This window comes from Coregonus clupeaformis, unplaced genomic scaffold (genome assembly GCF_020615455.1).
Source record: "Coregonus clupeaformis isolate EN_2021a unplaced genomic scaffold, ASM2061545v1 scaf1610, whole genome shotgun sequence".
Lineage (NCBI taxonomy): Eukaryota > Metazoa > Chordata > Actinopteri > Salmoniformes > Salmonidae > Coregonus > Coregonus clupeaformis.
This window is the reverse complement of record NW_025535064.1, coordinates 55,130-72,895: the sequence shown is the minus strand read 5'-3', so window position 1 is coordinate 72,895 and position 17,766 is coordinate 55,130. Positions and strand designations below refer to the sequence as shown.

The window sequence follows — 17,766 nt, the reverse complement described above, 5'->3', positions numbered from 1 at the left end:
TTGTTAAGTCTAATGACACTGCTGGTCCTGCTCACACTGCCCTACCCTATGCTTTGACTTCTTTCTCCCCTCTCTCTCCAGATAAAATCCTGCGACTTGTGACTGCAGGCCGCCCAACAACCTGCCCGCTTGACCCCATCCCCTCCTCCCTTCTCCAGACCATCTCCGGTGACCTTCTCCCCTACCTCACCTCGCTGATCAACTCATCCTTGACCGCTGGCCATGTCCCTTCCGTCTTCAAGAGAGCGAGAGTTGCTCCCCTTCTCAAAAAACCAACACTCGACCCCACTGATGTCAACAACTACAGACCAGTATCCCTTCTTTCTTTTCTTTCCAAAACTATTGAGCGTGCCGTCTTTAGCCAACTCTCTTGCTATCTCTCTCAGAATGACCTTCTTGATCCAAACCAATCAGGTTTCAGGACTGGTCATTCAACTGAGACTGCTCTTCTCTGTGTCACGGAGACTCTCCGCACTGCTAAAGCTAACTCTCTCTCCTCTGCTCTTGTCCTTCTAGACCTGTCTGCTGCCTTTGATACTGTGAACCATCAGATCCTCCTCTCCACCCTCTCCGAGCTGGGCATCTCCGGCGCGGCTCACTCCTGGATTGCGTCCTACCTGACCGGTCGCTCCTACCAAGTGGCGTGGCGGAAGCTGTCTCCGCACCACATGCTCTCACCACTGGTGTCCCCCAGGGCTCAGTTCTAGGCCCTCTCCTTTTCTCCCTATACACCAAGTCACTTGGCTCTGTCATATCCTCACATGGCCTTTCATATCATTGCTACGCTGACGATACACAACTAATCTTCTCCTTTCCCCCTTCTGATAACCAGGTGGCGAATCGCATCTCTGCATGTCTGGCAGACATATCAGTATGGATGACGGATCACCACCTCAAGCTGAACCCTGGCAAGACGGAGCTGCTCTTCCTCCCGGGGAAGGACTGCCCGTTCCATGATCTCGCCATCACGGTTGACAACTCCGCTGTGTCCTCCTCCCAGAGTGCGAAGAGCCTAGGCGTGACCCTGGACAACACCCTGTCGTTCTCCGCCAACATCAAGGCGGTGACCCGCTCCTGCAGGTTCATGCTCTACAACATTCGGAGAGTACGACCCTGCCTTACACAGGAAGCGGCACAGGTCCTAATCCAGGCACTTGTCATCTCCCGTCTGGACTACTGCAACTCGCTGTTGGCTGGCCTCCCCTGCCTGTGCCATTAAACCCCTACAACTCATCCAGAATGCCGCAGCCCGTCTGGTGTTCAACCTTCCCAAGTTCTCTCACGTCACCCCCCTCCTCCGCACACTCCACTGGCTTCCAGTTGAAGCTCGCATCCGCTACAAGACCATGGTGCTTGCCTATGGAGCAGTGAGGGGAACGGCACCTCTGTACCTTCAGGCTCTGATCAGTCCCTACACCCAAACGAGGGCATTGCGTTCATCCACCTCTGGCCTGCTGGCTCCCTTCCTCTGCGGAAGCATAGCTCCCGCTCAGCCCAGTCAAAACTGTTCGCTGCTCTGGCACCCCAATGGTGGAACAAGCTCCCTCACGACGCCAGGACAGCGGAGTCACTCACCACCTTCCGGAGACATTTGAAACCCCACCTCTTTAAGGAATACCTGGGATAGGATAAAGTAATCCTTCTAACCCCCCCCAAATTGTAAAGTGGTTATCCCACTGGCTATAGGGTGAACGCACCAATTTGTGAGTCGCTCTGGCTAAGAGCGTCTGCTAAATGACGTTAATGTGCCCTTGAGCAAGGCACTTAACCCTAATTGCTCCTGTAAGTCGCTCTGGATAAGAGCGTCTGCTAAATGACTAAAATGTAAATGTAAATGTAAATGTACCCCGTAATGCCGGAAGACGTGAGTAAATAGAGCCTCAGCGGTCTGTAGGGCAGTAGGAAGACCCGGCATGGGAAGGAGACGACAGGCCTTCGAGAACCGATCCACAACGACCAGGATGGTGGTATTCCCCTGTGAGGAGGGAAGGTCGGTAACAAAATCCACCGAGAGGTGAGACCAGGGTCGTTGTGGAACGGGCAGGGGTTGTAACTTACCCCTGGGCAAGTGTCTGGGCGCCTTACACTGGGCACACACTGAGCAGGAGGAGACATAAATCCTCACATCCCTGGCTAACGTTGGCCACCAGTATTTAGTACTAAGACAGTGCACCGTCCGGCCAATACCTGGATGCCCAGAGGAGGGTGACGTGTGAGCCCAATAAATAAGCCGATCCCGGACCTCGAGCGGGACGTACGTCCGACCCACCGGACACTGTGGAGGGCTAGGGTCGGTGCGTAATGCCCGCTCGATCTCCGCATCGACTTCCCATACCACCGGTGCAACCAGACAAGACTTAGGTAGTATGGGAGTGGGCTCCACGCACCTCTCCTCCGTGTCATACCGCCGAGACAGGGCATCTGCCTTCCCGTTCTGGGACCCAGGGATGTAAGTGATCTTAAACACGAACCGGGCTAGAAACATAGTCCACCGAGCCTGGCGAGGATTCAGTCTCCTAGCTGCCGAATGTATTCCAGGTTACGGTGGTCAGTCAGAATGAGGAAAGGGTGTTGAGCCCCCTCAAGCCAATGCCTCCACACCTTTAGGGCCTGTACCACGGCTAACAGCTCCCTGTCCCCTACGTCATAATTACGCTCCCGCCGGACTGAGCTTTTTCGAATAAAAAGCACAGGGGCGGAGTTTAGGTGGAGTGCCGGACCGTTGTGAGAGAACAGCCCCGATACCGGCTTCAGACGCGTCCCACCTCCACTTGGAATGGTAAAGTGGGATCCGGGTGCGCCAGCACTGGAGCCAAGGTAAACAGGTCCTTCAGTCTCCCAAAAGCCCTGTCCGCCTCAGCTGACCACCGCAAGCGCACTGGACCCCCTTCAGAAGGGACGTTATGGGAGCTGCCACCTGTCCAAAACCCCGGATAAACCTCCGGTAGTAATTCGCAAAACCCAAGAACTGCTGCACCTCTTTAACCGTGGTTGGGGTTTGCCAATTACGCACGGCTGACACACGGTCAACCTCCATCCTCACCCCTGACGCAGACAACTGATAACCCAAAAAGGGAGACCGACTCCTGGAAGAACAGACATTTCTCGGCTTTGACATACAGGTCATGCTCCAACATCCTCCTCAATACTCTGCGCACCAGGGCTACATGTTCGGCCCGGGTAGAACTGTACACCAGAATATCGTCTATGTACACCACTACTCCCTGCCCCTGCATGTCCCGGAAAATCTCATCTACAAAGGATTGGAAGACTGATGGAGCATTCATTAACCCGTATGGCATGACGAGATACTCGTAATGACCGGAGGTAGTACTAAATGCTGTCTTCCATTCATCGCCCTCTCTAATGCGCACCAAGTTATATGCGCTCCTGAGGTCCAATTTTGTGAAGAACCGTGCCCCGTGCAATGACTCCGTCATAGTCGCAATCAGCGGAAGTGGATAACTATATTTTACAGTAACCTGATTTAGACCGCGGTAATCAATACACGGGCGCAAACCTCCATCCTTTTTCTTCACAAAAAAGAAGCTCGAGGACGCGGGTGAAGTGGAGGGCCGTATGTATCCCTGTCTCAGAGACTCGGCAATGTATGTCTCCATTGCCCTCTTCTCCTCCTGTGACAACGGATACACATGGCTCCGCGGGAGCGCAGCTCCTGCCTGGAGGTCTATCGCACAATCCCCCTGTCTATGAGGGGGCAACCTAGCCGCTCTTGTCTTGCTAAACACGAGTGCCAAATCCTCATACTCGGGGGGAATGTGCAATGCGGGCATCTGGTTCGGACTCTCTACCGAGGTCGCCCCTACGGAAACACCCAGACATAGCCCCTCACACTGAGCAGACCACCCTTTAAGAGCCCTCTCTCGCCACGAAATAGTAGGATCATGGGTACTCAACCAGGGAAGCCCCAGTACCACCGGATACGCAGGAGAGTCGATCAGATAGAGCTGAATCGTCTCCTCATGACCCCCCTGTGTCTCCATCCTAAGTGGCGCTGTGACCTCCCTAATCAACCCAGATCCTAACGGACGACTATCTAGGGCATGTACAGGGAAAGGGTTATTTTCCGGAAGGAGGGGAATCCCTAACTCTACACAGAATTTGCGATCTACAAAATTCCCAGCTGCGCCTGAATCTACTAGCGCCTTATGCTGGGAACGAGGTGCAACCTGTGGAAAACAAACAGGTATTGTTATGTGTACGACAGAAAGCTCTGGGTAAGTGGGCGCCTACTCACCTGGGAGGACTCCCCCAATGTGTGGCCTGCCTTCTCCTCCACCAGGGGACCCTCCCCAGCACCTAGCCGCGGTGTGCCCTCCACGGCCACAGTTGGTGCAGGGGACGGCCCCCCTCGGGCTCCTTCTTCTCCTTCCTCTAGCGCCAGCACCTCCAAGCTCCATCGGGCTCGGTTCGGAGATGCTGGAGGGTGGAATGGGCGACCCCCACCTGGAACGTCCGCGGGTAGCGAGCAGGGTGTGCAGCCGAATGGCCATGTCAACCGATTGGTCAAATGAAAGCGTGGTATCCCTGCACGCCAACTCTCTGCGGACGTCCTCCCGGAGGCTGCAGCGGAAATGGTCTATGAGTGCCCGCTCATTCCACCCTGCATCTGCCGCTAGAGTCCGGAACTCCAGTGCAAACTCCTGAGCGCTCCTCATCCCCTGCCGGAGGTAGAATAGACGCTCCCCCGCCGCCTTCCCCTCTGGTGGATGGTCGAACACTGCACGGAAGCGGCGGGAGAACTCCGCATAGGTGATAGTAGCGGCGTCTATTCTCCTCCATTCGGCGTTGGCCCACTCCAACGCCTTGCCGGTGAGACAAGAGATGAGGGCGGAAACGCTCTCGTGTCCCGAGGGCGCCGGGTGTACGGTGGAGAGATAGAGTTCAACTTGTAACAGGAACCCCTGACACCCGGCAGCGGTGCCGTCGTACGCCCTCGGGAGCGAGAGCCGAATCCCACTGGGTTCCGGAAGTTGGACGGGCGGGCTGACCGATGGTGATGGTGCGGTAGGTGGGGGTGTGGGTACCCCGCTGGTCTCCCAACGATGGAGGGTGTTCATCACTCGGTCCAGGGCGTGCCCGATTTGGTTGATTATGTCCTCCTGACCGCGAAGGCGCTCCTCCATGATCTCAGTGGGTGCGGGTGCTCCTGCTGATTCCATAGATATGGTGTGTAATTCTGTCAGGGTTGAGTGTAGAGGGAACGTGGAATCACACGCAGGACACAGAGATTCAAAAAACAAATGTTTTAGTGAAGTCCGACAGTACAAGCCAACACGGCAACAGGCCACAGGCGAAACAAACGTACACTGGAACAGTCCAAAGTACATACGCACAACGTGCAGGACTCTCTTAAACAAAACGAAATACAGAGAGCATAGAACAGCGGACCAACATCTACACGTGACATAGAACAATTACACACAACACCTGACCAAACACAAGAAAACTAAATAGGGTGCCTAATGAACACTTAACAATGAACAGGTGTGACAAACAGGCAAAACCAATCAAACATGAAACATCGAACGGTGGCAGCTAGTACTCTGGAGACGACGACCGCCGAAGCCTGCCCGAACGAGGAGAAGGAGCCGCCTCGGCCGAAACCGTGACATTTTAAATATACTTAAGTATCAAAAGTAAATGTAATTTCTAAAATATACTTTATTATCAAAAGTCAAAGTAAACGTATAAATAATTTCATATTCCTCATTTTAAGTAAACCAGACGACACCATTTTATTTTTTACATTGTATTTATGGATAGCCAGGGGCACACTCCAACACTCAGATGTTCTCTTGATAATTACGTGAATTTGACCATTTGTCTGTCCTAAGCATTCAAAATGTAACGAGTACTTTTAGGTGTCAGGGAAAATGTATGGAGTAAAAAGTACATCATTTTCTTTTGGAATGTAGTGAAGTAAAAGTAGAAATAGTAAAGTAAAGTACAGATACCCAAAAAACTACTTAAGTAAAAATACTTTAAAATACTACTTAAGTACTTTACACCACTGGGCATTGTGTTGTGTGACAAAACTTCACATTTTAGATAATTTATTTTTTAACGGGGTATCTTACAGTGAGGGAAAAAAGTATTTGATCCCCTGCTGATTTTGTACGTTTGCCCACTGACAAAGACATGATCAGTCTATAATTTTAATGGTAGGTTTATTTGAACAGTGAGGGACAGAATAACAACAAAAATGTTATATATCCCAGCTTTACATTGGGTGGAAGATAGGCTTACCCTGGCGTAACGTTTTGATAACAGTGTAAATCTCTCTAGGACAAGGTGACTTTGATCCATATATTCACCTGCATTTAACCCCCAAAAATGAAACGCTAATTAGCTGCTAATGTGGCTATCCTAGTAACTTCAAGAGCCAGTGTCTTTGAAAATACCCTACAACAAGGTACATAATGTTTCAAGTCTGATAAACAAGCCTACTTTCTCAAAGTTCTGTTCCTACCAACTGTATGGGATGAACAGGAAAATCTGTTAAGTGTGTACTATAAATGTGGTAACGGTTTGACATCTGTGATATTCTCTGAAGTTGCAGATGCAGAGGACTTGAGGCCATGTGCCACCTCAAGCCAGAGCGACAGTAAGTGTCTGGTTGTAGTTTTAGGGTAAACAATTAGTTTTAGGGTAAACAATTGAATTGTATGAAGTATTATAGCTTTACAAACCTTTATTTAAAGTCTTATTACTACTTTGTGCATACTGTTAGAACTTTCCAAATAGTTGTGGTGCTGTGTATGGGTGGAACTTGAATTTACAACTCAGCTGGTAGAGCACGGCGCTTGTAACGCCAAGGTAGTGGGTTCGATCCCCGGGACCACCCATACGTAAAAATGTATGCACGCATGACTGTAAGTCGCTTTGGATAAAAGCGTCTGCTAAATGGCATATTATTATTATTATTATTACAACAGTAGTGAAATCACCCTAATCTTCTGGGGTAAAACACAAGTGTGATGCCATGTTTGTAAATATCTGCATGTATTTGCCATCAAACTAAAAGCATAATAAAATAAAAAAATTATGCTTAGCATTTATTTTTGTTGGGATTCATTAACCTTCCCACTGAGCTCCTGACTGACATCCCTTCACGTTTGGTTCTGTGCCAGTTTCAAAAGCAAAGTATGTCTTCATGTTTTTCCTTCTGTTTTCTCAGTTAGTCCAAGTGGCAGCCAGGAAGAAGCTGGCCAAGACAGAGCATCAGAATCAGGTTTCTTTAGCCATCAAGATATTGATCTCGAAATCATAAATGTAGAAAGTTTAAATAACAGCATGATTTGTTCTTCTATTTTAGACCAAGAGCTGCCATCCCTGCTTGATGAGCCTGTGGCTTCTGAGATGCCTGCTGGATACATTAAAGGTATATTATGCTAGCCTATATGTTACAACATGTTGCTTCTCTTGTATTGTCAACATCAATTCCAAATTGTTTGGCTGTCAGCAGATACATGGTTATCAATACTACTAATATATATGAAAGGTGGATATTTTGATCGAGGTATTTCACATGGCCTTGATCCATGTCTTGCCTGGTACTCATGGCTTGTATTGTCACACTACTTGCAGCAAAACGGTTGAGTCTTTATTATTTTGCAGATTTAAGCAGTGGAGATGAGGATAATGGTGAAACTGGAGATGATCCGTACAGAGTTCAGGACTGCTCTGAACCAAGTTATGGAGGCCATAGAGGATAATGGTGAAACTGAAGATGATCCGTACAGAGTTCAGGACTGCTCTGAATGAAGTTATGGAGGCCATAGAGGATAATGGTGAAACTGGAGATCCATACAGAGTTCAGGACTGCTCTGAACCAAGTTATGGAGGCCATAGAGGATAATGGTGGAACTGGAGATGATCCGTACAGAGTTCAGGACTGCTCTGAACCAAGTTATGGAGGCCATAGAGGATAATGGTGAAACTGGAGATGATCCGTAAAGAGTTCAGGACTGCTCTGAACCAAGTTATGGAGGCCATAGAGGCCCGGCAGCCAAAGGAGTCAGAGTCCTTGGGGCAACTTGAAATGCTGCAAAACCCTGCAGAAACAAATGAGGAACTAAAGGATATCTGTGAAACACTTAAAGACTCCCACTATCGAAGGGAAATGGTAGGGATGGCCATTTAAAATGTATCTGTTTGTAAAAAATGGGAAATCAAGTATTTTGAAAGCAATTGACAAAAATAAGTTAGCTGTTTATCAAGAGCCCCTTGAATGCGTCCAGATTTGAGAGAAAATTGCAACCTGCAATATTTTTGAATCCAAATATGTTAATGTCAACGAAATGCAGTTGTCATTTATGCCATATGCCTATTTAGTGTTTGGATTGATTTCCCAATTAACACTTAACTTATCTTAAGAAGAAACGATCAGCCCTCTGCCTGTTTACACAAGTTTTAGCCCATGATTACGTGATACATTACAAAAATGATTTCTCATCACTATCAATCAGAACTGTATGGCCAGCTGTTTTAGCTGAGGAACACACAAATGAGTGGGATTTTTTTAATTTTTTTATCAGATCCGATACCTGACCCTCTGCTGTGGCCTGGACCTGGGCTCAGGAATCAGACGAATGATGAGAAAAATTAGAACAGAGGAGCTGTGGACAGGCTACTCCTTGAAGGGCAGGAAGGGGAATAGGGCCTTTAATGAGCTATCAATCTATGATGCTGTCACAAGTAAATGCACAAGTTTAGATTATTATTTATTATTATTTAGTAGATAGTATTATTGGTCAAGTGATGGTAAGTCAAATGTGTTTTTATTAACATTTCAAATGAATTAAATCAGTAACAAGGCAGTTACAAATTAATGTGAAATCCTACCACCTGTTAAGATCGGAGAGAGAGGACAAAGGAAAGGTGAAGGAGAGGTCTCATGGCCAAAACTGCCTATGGGGGACGAGAGGGACAATACCCAATCTCTGTCTCAGCCAGCATAGGTGGAAAAGTAATGATATGACATGGAATGTACCATTTACAATTCTTTTTCACAACATAGGAGCGTCCCTGAAAGCACACCCCAAGGCTACCTACCAAGAGGTAGATTACAAAATAGCAGACGCTCTCAAACATGCACCAGCTCGGCTCAAGAGTAAGAGAAAGTTATGATTAAAAATAACACTTTATGATTTTTTTTTACTTCACTTTAATCCAGTCGGTCAATATAGCTAAATGATTGTGCTAGTAAAAAAGGAATGTAGTAGGGAGTCGACGTTAAACTGGCATTTTGATCATTTGTTTACGGAAAATAATGACCAGTTTGTGTTATTTTGACTTCCAGGAGCGGGTCGAGGAAGAGACCGTGGATGAGGATGGAGCAGCAGCACCTGAATAAACCTAACATAGTTATTCACTTTTAGCTTTAAGCAGTTTTACAGTTCTTGATTGGAGTGCAGTGTTCATGTTTTTACTGACTTGTTATTTTGAGCTTATTGCTGTGATTTTGTTTACGAATCTATTGTGATACAATTTATGTAAAAAAAGAACTTATTTTCTGGCATTTTGCATATTTCGTCAGTGGACACCTACCGACAGGATACTGTGTATATGTTCAGGGTAGATTAAATGACGTGTCTTAAGGGTCCTCCCGAGTGGCACAGTGGTCTAAGACACTGCATCGCAGCTGCGTTGCTACAGATGCTGGTTCGATACCTGTCTGTGTCGCAGCCAGCCACGACCGGGAGACCCATGAGGTGATGCACAATTGGCCCAGCGTCGTCCAGGTTAGGGGAGGGTTTGGCCAGCCGGAATGTCCTTGTCCCCATCACACTGTTACGTGCCTTATTGGTACTATAGGTACCCACTGAAGAAAGTTACGTTACCAGAAACTGCATTTTATGGGGCTCTCAACGTACTTTCTGACGTTTAGCAACATTATGAGGTTGACTTAAAAATACACATATTTAACGGTTTAAAATCCCCCACATTTCTACGTCCTGAAAAGACTTGGGACGTAAGTTTTGTCAGCGGACACCACAGCTACGTAGAAGGAACGTTTCACAATAACGTTATCATGACTTATGTAGGGACTAAAATAACTTTGGTCACGTCCTGGAATGTAATTTTGTTAGCTGGGAAAGCTCACTCTAGAAACGTATTCCAGTTTCTGCCTTCCAGCTGGAATGGAAACCTTTGCCAGTGGGTGTGCGTGTGGAAACTACCTGCTCCTCCCCTCTGAAGCATAGGTTACTGTATCCTACTGACAACGTTACAAGCATGATTCAGAAATTAGGGAGATATGTTTAATTTGAGAAGAATGGATGAACTTTTTCAATGCTAGTTAAGGATACTATAGTCAGCACGTTTCACATTGGATTTATTAACGACAAAAAGGTAAGACCTGTTTTTAATTCTAGTGCTACACTGCACTGCACAAACAAGGTTGTTAGCTAGCTAGCGAACATCTGCTCTGTTCCAACGTTAAACCAACTCTGAAGTTCAAAGACATTCAAAGTTCCTCCATAGAAGCCGCTCCTCTGTAGGTATAATTCTGTGGCCTAATTCAGATAATGCAGGTCATAACACGATGCCCAGCTCTTCAATGCAAGCTTTCTCTATCCTCTAACGAGCTCTCCACACCCGCAAAATGTCGCACCTTACACTGTGATTGGCAGCACAGTGTGCTCTGAATGATTTTCTTATACAGATACTCTGTGGTGTGCTAGTGTATTAATTCTCCCACTTGGATGTCACTTCCACAAGCTTTAAATTGAGGGCCAGGTTGTCAGGATGGGTAATGTACTGTACACATTAATTACAAGTACTCCTAAAGATACACTTCATTTTAACTAGCTAAATCCTGTGTAACAACTAGTAATTACATTGTACTTGGCTAACATGACATGTACTATGCTTTGAAATAGTGTCTTATTCTTCATCTGGGATTTGGATTTGTAAAATGTATTATAAAACGTATTTAATATATGTCTGATCAGGCTCAGGTAGCATCAGGTTTGTATTTTCATGCTGATCAAAGCTCTAATCAAATCCGGACATTTATAAGCGTTATAATGCTTTTGAATGACACCGGTTTTGGCGGAAAATACTGGGTTACCCGGGAGAAGAGTGATTTATTCTCGGGATGGAACATTTGTATAATTCCGAGGAAATATTAAACCCTGATGCGCAAACCAGTTGATTCACAAGACACCAACTAAGTAACTTACATATACGGTATCTTCATTAGGCCTAATGGCATTTTATGTCCATGATAGGAAGTTTGTTGTAGTGACTCAGTAAGGCTAATTGTAAAAGTAACCCTCTAAAGTGCCATGTTTGTACAGTTTATTATGTGGAGGAAACATTTAGGCAGCCAGGACCATACACCAGGACCGCTCCGTAGGCCGCACTGTAGGCCTAGCTCTTACTGCAGTCCAGTGCCATGGACATTTTTGAAGTTTGGCCTCTAGTAATTTAGGACGGCAACTTTATGAAGGCCTCTTCACCCTGGTCTTATCGTACAAGGCTCTACAGACATGTAAAATAAAGACAGGCTATTTGTATTGTTCATGTTATTTGCGTTGTTGATGTATTGAAGTCAAGTGGTTCAACATTCAAATGTAGTTGGATGGACCACAAAGGACTGCTTGGAAAACGCGACTGTCGGTGGAACACTTGCGCCACCAAGTGGACAATTGCTTCAGTTTTCTTGTGGCATCAACGCTACCAGAGATATGTGATATAAGATCAAATGTTATGTCAATATTATTATCTCTAAATTCATTCCCCCACCCGTATTTCATATATTATATTATTCCGATTTAGCTGTTAATCTGGATTTAATTTAACAACGCTTTCTCTCATTTCCGATTGGAGGGCGGATCACCACGTGATTTTAGAACCTACCAACTTGTTACTTTGTAACAGTCAAACGTGGTTATTCCCTACGTTGATCAACTCCCAATATATGCCACCATTTTCTAAAAGCATTATCTTTTAAATTTGGCGGAAAGCTTACCGAGCTCATTTTGGTGTAACCATATTCGAATTTGACGTGTCGGAGAACGGCGCCTTCCTCCCGAAAGCATTGCGGTATCGCTTCTCGGCCTTTTGGCTAAGATCAAGATCAAGTTGCAGTAACCAAGGAGATCCTGAAGGTGGAGCGATGTCGTCATCGTCCACGTCACAGTCGGCAGCCGCGGACTGAAGAACACGCTGCGTTTTCAATGGACTGGAAAAGAAAAGTTGATGGAAAGAGTTATTTTTGGAAAGGACGTTCTTTTTGGACCTCACGCCTGACAGCAGACGATGTGCACTGTCTGCAACAAAACACACCGGAGAAGTTTTATGATGTGTCGTTCTACACCATCACCAGGCTGGAGGAGGTGAGAGGGCTCTTCCGAGCGAACTCGACAGCACCCGCCCTCAGTAGCTTTCAAGTTGAGTCCCTGTGCAGGCACAATCTGAGGGTGCTAACGGTGCACATGTTCAACCCCTGGGTCACAGAAGAAACGCTAGTGTGCTACCTCAGCCGGTATGTGACCATCTTGCCAGGAGTGAGAGACATTAAGGACGCCCTAGGCATCTGGACAGGGAAGAGGCAGTTTCGCGTCCTGCTAAAGGAAGACGAGAGCGGCCATGATGGCTACCTCCATCCTCCCGCGTCTTTTTCTATCGGTGCAGACAGGGGTTACCTCATGTATGCTGGGCAGCCTCGTTTTTGCAGGAAGTGCAGCACGTACGGGCACCTTGCTGATGCCTGCACCCAGACAAGGTGCAGAAACTGTGGGACCCTCGGCCATGTAATGAGGGATTGCACCGTGCCTAAGCGCTGCAGTCTGTGCAGCTCAGAGGAGCACCTGTTCCGTCACTGCCCAAAGGCAGCCCCTCCTACGCCAGAGCGGTGAGCGGGAAAAAGAGCAGATGAGGGAAAAGTTATAGAGCTACGCGCTATTGAGGAGGTCGTGAAGGAGCTAGTGATGGAGAGAGAACTGCGAGAGTCTGAGGAGAGCGGGAGTGAGGCGCCATCATCACCTCCTGAGGAGAGCGGAGCGGGGGACAGGAGCTGGAGCAAGCAGATGGAGGAGGCTACGGGAGAGCCCACCGCGCCCTCTGCTCCGGAGAGCTGGACCACGGTGGGAGAGAGGAGGAAGTGCTCGGTCAAGAGGAAGCAGATGAGCCCTGTTTCCCCACTCATCCGCATGGAGGCGACGGAGGAGTCCGCCCTGGGGGGGAATCGTTTCAGTTGTTTTGCAAGCGGGGAGTCTGAGGAGAAAAGCGCGGGAAACCCGGGCAGCGCAGAGGAGACTCTGCTTTCCCTGTCAGGCGCGAGCTCTACCGACAGCAGCGGTCTCGCACCCAGCGGTGTTCCAGCACCCACACTGACTGAGGAGGAAAGTGTTTTCCCGACCCCTATCTTTGTGGACAGTCCTCCCCCTGGGGACCACCGTTTCCCAGACAGGCCTCCTAACGAGGAACTGTACTTAAAGTGAGTCTGGAAATTCATGTCATATTTAGATAGTTGTCTGCTTCCCTCCTTTCCCCATGTCGTCCCTTTTGAACATAGCTAGCATAAACGCTAGAGGGCTTAGGAACCCCGTTAAAAGGGCGACTGTTTTTTCCCATTTGTCTTCCATTTGCTTCTCTGTGTGTTTTTTACAAGAAGTACATTTAAAAGATCAAAATGATGTGGAGAGATTTACGAGGGAATGGGTTCAGGGAGAGTCAAGGTGGAGTGTTGGCGGGGTGCATTCTACAGGGGTTGGTATTCTATGTGGAAATAGGGATTTAAAAATAGTGGGAAGTTTTTCGGCAGTACACGGGAGGGTTTTAATAGTAGATATTGATTGGAGGGGCAAATGTCTTCGGTTAATTAATGTATATGCACCATCGACACCCAAGGAAAGGAGGGAAATGCTGAACAACCTAGACGCTATTTTTATGACAAACAGACAGGTTATTATGGGGGGAGATTTTAATGTGTCATATGACCGAGGTAATCTGGGAGGGCATCTTGTAAAAAATCTCATAGAGAAATATAATTTGGTGGATACTTATAGAGTGGCGCATGCAAATGATCCCGGTTTCACCTGGGGAAACAGCAGGGGCGCGAGGAGCCGCATAGATTATGTGTTTGTTCCGCGTGGACTCGGTGTGTCCTCTGCACGCGTCACTCCGGTTTTTTATTCTGACCACAGTTGCCTGTCTGTGACAGTAGAATTAAAAACAATTGAATTTGGAAAAGGATATTGGAAAATTAATAATGGTATTTTACATGACAAAACATTTGAGACTAGATTTAGGTATTTTTTCCAGGGCTGTGTAACCATGAAATCCTTTTATTCTACTGTCATAGACTGGTGGGAGAGCACAAAATTACGAATCAAGATTTTTATTCAGAATTATTGCAAAACTAAAGCACGTAATAAATACAAAGATTTTTATAAGTTGCAGAACGAACTAGAAGATCTGCACATCCAAGGTAATTTGAATGGTGGTGGTTTAGATAAAGACACATTGTGTAACCTGCAGAAAAAGCAGCAGGCCTTTTTTGAAAAGAAAGCTCGAGATTTCATGTTTAAAAGTCAACAAGATAAATGGGATAATGATGAGAAGTGCTCTGCATATTTTTTCAAACAAATTAAGTCACGGGGAAAGAGGAGGACCATTTCGGCTTTATTGAATCAAGACGGGGAGACGGTTGAGGATGGAGATGGCATGCTTGGTGTCGCTACCCAGCATTTTTCTCAGCTATTCCAAAAGCAAACAATTAATTATGAGAAGGGGACTACTTTTTTTAAAATGTGTGGATGTGCAGATACCTTTAGATATTAGAGACCAATTAGAAGGGGAATTGAATTTAGATGAAATATATATGGCACTGAAGAGCATGAAAGATAACAAAGTACCAGGAGTGGATGGGCTCTCTAAAGAGTTTTACGTAGTTTATTGGGATTTAATTGGATGTCATCTTTTGGAAGTATTTAGAGTTATTTTTGGTTTGGAGCATATGGGAGGTTCAATGTGCGAGGGGGTAATCTCGCTACTTTACAAAAAGGGAGACCCCAAGACACTAGCAAATTGGAGACCTTTAACAATGTTATGTGTAGACTATAAAGTATTAAGTAAAGCCATAACTAATCGTCTGTCTTCTGCCATGGCATATGTTGTTGGTTTAGACCAAACATGTGGTGTGGTAGGGAGAAAGTTAACCTGGAACTTGCAATTGCACAGAGACGTTCAAGCATATTTAGAGGAAAGGCACCTGCCAGCCATTACTGTAAATTTGGACCAGGAAAAAGCCTTTGACATGGTAAACCATGAGTTTTTGTTTAGAGTTCTGAAAAAATGTGGTTTTGGAAATAATTTCATGAAATGGGTAAAAATTCTTTATAGTAATGTGGGAAGCAGAGTAAATATTAATGGGAATATTGGAAATGTAATCAAGCAATTACGAGGTGTCAGACAGGGGGACCCTCTCTCTGCGCTATTGTATGTTTTATATATTGAACCTTTCGCATGTGCAATTAGGACAAATTACAACATCAAAGGCATTATATTACCTGGAGGGGATATTCTAAAAATTTCACAATACGCAGACGACACCATTTTATATTTACAAGACGACCTGAGCTTGAAAGAGGTTATCAAAGTCATTGATGAGTTCTCTGTTGCCTCCGGGTCTAGGATTAACAAGAATAAAACAGAAATAAAATATATGGGACAGTGGAAATGGAGATCTGATCAGTTATGTGGTTTGACTGTGTGCACAGGACCAATGGTAGTGCTCGGGATATCTTTCGGAAATCAAATTAAAGATGACATGGTTAATTGGAAAGAAAAACTACTTTCGCTTAATAAAAGATTGGGACTGTGGAAAGTGAGGCGACTATCTTTTAGTGGCAAGGTGTTAGTGCTGAAGGCGGACATTCTGCCTTCATTACTCCACCTTGCATATGTGTTTCCCATGCCGGTGTCTCTAAGGAAAATGTTCATACGTGTACTGTTTAATTTCTTTTGGGGGGATATGAGTACATCCGGAGAGATCGGATGTACCAGCCTATAGAGGCTGGTGGAAGGGATTTCCCTCATATTCCTCTAAAACTAGATGCGTTGTTCTACTCAAACGTTTGTTGTCTTTTGTCGTCTTCTGTACACAAATGTAATATATTAATCAAATTCTGGCTGTCCATACCGTTAAGGTTTATGGTGGAGTGGGATAATAGTAAGCCAAAAGCTGAAATTATCCCATTACATTTTAAGAAAATAGTTGAATGGGCAAGGAAAAACCCTGTCTGCAAAGTAAAAGAAAATGTAATCAACCACAGACTGCTATATGTGAAATTGATAGAAAATTGTTGTCCTAGAGACCGATTACCAATATCACCTTCCACCTGGCTACGGGCACAATTAAAAGGTTTAGACAACAGACTGAAAGATTTTAATTGGCTTGTTTTACACAGACGTCTTCCGGTCCGTTCAACATTATATGATCATAATTTGACCCTGAATAAATTTTGTCCCAGGGACAACTGTTTCGCAATTGAAACAATTCCCCATGTTTTATGGGAATGCTCTTTTGCCCAAATAGTTTGGAAGAAAATTAAAATGGATTTTAATATTTTAAAAAACATTGATTATGAAGGGGTAGCCAAATTTGAACTAAAACATGTGGAAAAGGTGCAATTATTAGAATTAGTGACTCTGGTGTCCCTTATCAAGACCAAACTTTGGGAGGCCAGATGTGGTGCGGTCAATGACACCCTCAAGTGGTCACCGACGGGATTGGTTAAATTTATAAAACAAGAAATTTGGAAAAAAATACAATTCGAAATAGATAAGTGGGGCATCACATCTGTTAAACATAGATGGAAAGGGATATACCCTTCTTTGTAAACGTTTTTTATAGCCTATATATAGGCCTATGTATAACTGTATTCTGTCATGTAAATTGAAATGTAGGCTTTGTAAATATTCGATACACTGAGGTTTATTCAGAGTTCCCTTTGGTATATGTGTATGATTTTATTTCTATAATAGTTTTTTATTCCTTTGAAAGATCAGCTTTGGGAGATTGTTAGAGGCAATTGTTTACATGCTTCTCTTGAATGTAGGCCTTTTAGCTGGTCAGGTTCCTCAGAACAGCACTTTTGTTAGGAGTTTTGCTATTTTTATACGGTTAAGGTACTGTTTTTGTAAATCCATGTTATGTACAACGTTATGCACTGAATTTGTACTTGTATTTGAATGTGAAATGAAAATAAAAATTATTTTTCCAAAAAAAAAAAAAAAAAATCTGTTCTTATCAGTTTAATATCTGATACGTCCCCTATCTGGGGACCATATATTAAATTGATTTTTGGAATAGGGAGATGGAATAGGGGCTTGCTCCGTCCACTCCACGCATCGACCTGGTATTGCAGTACCTCCAGGAACGGTGCACCCCCTCTCATTGTGAAAATAAATCATGCAGAGTTAACGCAGTTGCTTAGTTTTAATTAGTTATGATCGTGATGTATATTGTATTTTCACATTTAGGCAAGTTCATCTCAATGTCAATGATGGCTAGAGAGTGCTGGTCAAGTCAGTCACCGTTATCTTGACTATGATAGCTGATATCAATGGTGCATTCATCTTCTAATCAAAGTTTATTCGTCACCTCCACAGGATACAGGGTGTAAATGGTACAGTGAAATGCTTACTTGCAAGCTCTCCTCAACAGTGCAATACACATGATCAAAAATATACACAAATAGCTAAGTAATAAAGTAGTTTAACAAAAAG

General features: G+C 45.2%; 1 long non-coding RNA gene and 1 other non-coding gene across 3 annotated transcripts; both read left to right on the top strand.

Moving 5' to 3' along the window:
• Nucleotides 1-6,265: 6,265 nt before the first annotated feature.
• On the top strand, nt 6,266-7,730 carry LOC121566471. 2 transcript variants are annotated; one of them, XR_006659714.1, is made up of 4 exons: nt 6,266-6,628; nt 7,202-7,255; nt 7,340-7,405; nt 7,642-7,730. It is a non-coding gene; the product is annotated as an uncharacterized LOC121566471 (long non-coding RNA). The 2 variants fall into 2 exon arrangements; XR_006000901.2 differs by lacking the exon at nt 7,642-7,730 and having other exon boundaries at nt 7,340-7,606.
• A 9,518-nt stretch (nt 7,731-17,248) lies between these two features.
• On the top strand, nt 17,249-17,430 carry LOC121554113. The gene has a single exon (XR_006659716.1). It is a non-coding gene; the product is annotated as a U2 spliceosomal RNA (small nuclear RNA).
• The last annotated feature ends 336 nt before the right edge of the window (nt 17,431-17,766 follow it).